Here is a 2,908-nt window from a genome sequence, read left to right as displayed (position 1 = left end):
CTATGATCACCAAGTGCTTGATAAATTTTCCATGTTAACTATTAAGAGAATGAAATCATGTTAAGATAGCTTATGTGCAGTTATATCATGCAAGTGTTTGACAAAATTCCCCAATGAATGAATGAATAATGATCTAGTTCACAGTTTACATGTTTCATGTTATGTCATGTCTTTTAATTTATGCTATCGAGTCCTAGGGGTACTTATTCCCAACAATTCAGCTGATATCCTAGAGCCATGGTCAGTCATAAAGTAGTATCAGTCACAACACAATCAGTAGTACTCTCAATCAGTTACAGAACTCAGAAAAACTCAATAGAATCCATATTAGTCCAGTCTAATTCATTATCCAGTTCAGACCTCGATAAACTAAATTACCTAACAGAATTCAATAGTATTCCATCAGTCAGCGGAACCCAGTGAACTCAGTCCAGTTTAGTTAAACAGTAATCTCAACAATCATTCAGTCTATCCTAGTACAGACTAAAAATTAGTTCAGTGTCTATTCAGTTGGGAATAGGATTCAACACTGAGTTAACCCAGGGATGGGGGTATTCCTGTCAGTAAAGGGTTTGACCCTCAGCAGCAATCCGTGCATTACAGAAATTTTTAGCTAGTGTAGGTTGAGGTATTTTCTTAATAGGTATTAAGAGGGTTGATACTTCTAATCTGATTTATCCTACCTGCGAGGGCTGACGTATGAGATTCCTATCAGAGAGGATTAACTCACAGCTTGTCCTTACCCGTGGCATGGTGTTGACACCCTTCCAACTGGGGTTATAGGTTAAACCCCAAATCAGTTAGAGAAGGAGCATGTTGGTTAGATGATTACCTCCCATAATCTCAATTCTGGTCTCAGTCTCAGAATATAACTTAATTTAGTTCTACAGATCCAGGACTATCATCATAGTCACTCAACTCAGTACGGAAGTCAGTATGGTTCCACAGTATTCAGAACTGTCAGATACAGTTATTTAGATAATTAGTAATACAGTATTCATAGATTCAGATATCAGTTATCAGTATTCCATTTCAGTACTCAGCATTAGCACGATCTCAGTACAGACTATGTATTCATGTGTGTACTCTTACTCAGTTATACTCATGTTATTCAGTTATTATTGTGCATACATATAAACCCATGACCATCATCCTACCTCACTGAGGATACTAGTACATTCAAAGTATTGACACATGCTTTTCTTTGCACTATAATGTCTTATATCATAGGTTCTGATGCACGGGCTCCAGAGTACCCTTAGCAGTTCAGATTCTCAGCTTTTCAGAGTAGTGGTGAGTCCTCATAGTTCGAGTAAATGCTTATTATTTAGATTACTTCAATTTTATTTTAGTAGATAGAGTTAGTTGGGGGCTTATCCCATCAACTCCAAATTTAAGACAGTTAGAGGCTTTTTCATACTAGAATATTTTCAGACAGTTGTTCAATTTTTCAGTACTTATAATCAATTTTGGTATTTTGATACTGCATTCAGATTTATTTACTGATTTGAACCTTATGGCATATGTTTCCACCTATTTCCTCATAATTACTGTATTTATTACTCAGTTATTGCAGCAGGTACCCATCAAGGATTAACTTGTGGTCCTTCGAGATTATGAGCACTGTGTAACAGTCGGGGTACAGACTCAGGGAGTTACAATTTTGTATATTGAAAATTTCCATGTGTTATGAGCTCACTATCAAGGAAACAACTAAGATTATGAGTCATAGTCACTCTATTCGAGTCCTGTAACTCCTATCATAGTTAAACAAATGAGGTTACCTAATTTTCTGTCGTTAGTACGACTAGGACCCTACAAGTCGTAAGGTCTAGTGATGAGTTGTAAGGTAGAACATTTGACCAAACCATTGAGGTGGACATGAGCCACTTCGTAGACTACCATTCATAGTGATAACTCGTGTCAAAGTGCCACGAGTTGTTACAGGACCCATAGTGATTGGGAGTTAAAATTCTTGCATAATTTAACTAAGGCAATACTGGTCTTTTCCTTTTACCCCACTATTATTCCACGACATAAAAAATTACCTTAGGCCTATTTCTACCTATTTAACAAAACATAAGCACTCTTTTCTTTGTTGAATTCCCCAATAAAGAGCAAGGCTACAAATTCTAGGGATTGAACATCTAAGGCTCGAATTATGGTTTCTCTTCCAAATTCTGTGGTGCTCTAGTCATATATCACTTCCCTAACTTGGTTTTATATAAAACATGTGGTTAATCATGGTTTATGTGAATTTAACTATTGGGTTTTGAATGACAAGTTGAGAGATTAGAATATTTATTACTTTTTTGGTTTCCCTATGGTTTTGGAACTATTATTCATGCTTTATCACATAGTCTTAGAACTATCTTTGTGCATAGGTATGGTGAATGAGAATGGGAATGAGGTCGTGGAATTTCCTTAATTTTTAAAATTGGTTTGGAATTTGCATTAACCTTAACCCACTCTGTAAATTGGCATTTGGAATATAGAAATATGCCTGATTTAACCCATTTTTGAACTATTTTATTGCCAAAAAAGTTAAAGGAACATAAATGGTTTTGGAAAGTCCTTGGTGGCCATGGTTTGACTTTAAATAGTTTTATAAGACATTGGCGACTGTGGTATTATTTTAACATTAGAACTTGGGGGTCGTGGATTCCCCCAGGTTGATGGATAATTGGAATGGCATAATTCTATAAGCTTGCAATATAATAATGTGACAATACCATTTTGTGATGTCTTAATGAAAGGGTCTTTGGTTAATGAAAGAGGTTATGTGTAAATGTCTTAATTCAGCTTAAAAGGGGTTGGATAGCTCACCATAGAAGGTGAAGTTCCCAAAGGGACACCGATACTGGAAACCATATTTTTCAGCGTAGGGGTATGTATGACTATGTGCATA

Source organism: Capsicum annuum, chromosome 7, assembly GCF_002878395.1.
Source record: "Capsicum annuum cultivar UCD-10X-F1 chromosome 7, UCD10Xv1.1, whole genome shotgun sequence".
In the NCBI taxonomy this organism is placed as follows: Eukaryota; Viridiplantae; Streptophyta; class Magnoliopsida; order Solanales; family Solanaceae; genus Capsicum; species Capsicum annuum.
The sequence above is the reverse complement of the archived record's forward strand: the minus strand, read 5'-3'. Positions refer to the sequence as shown.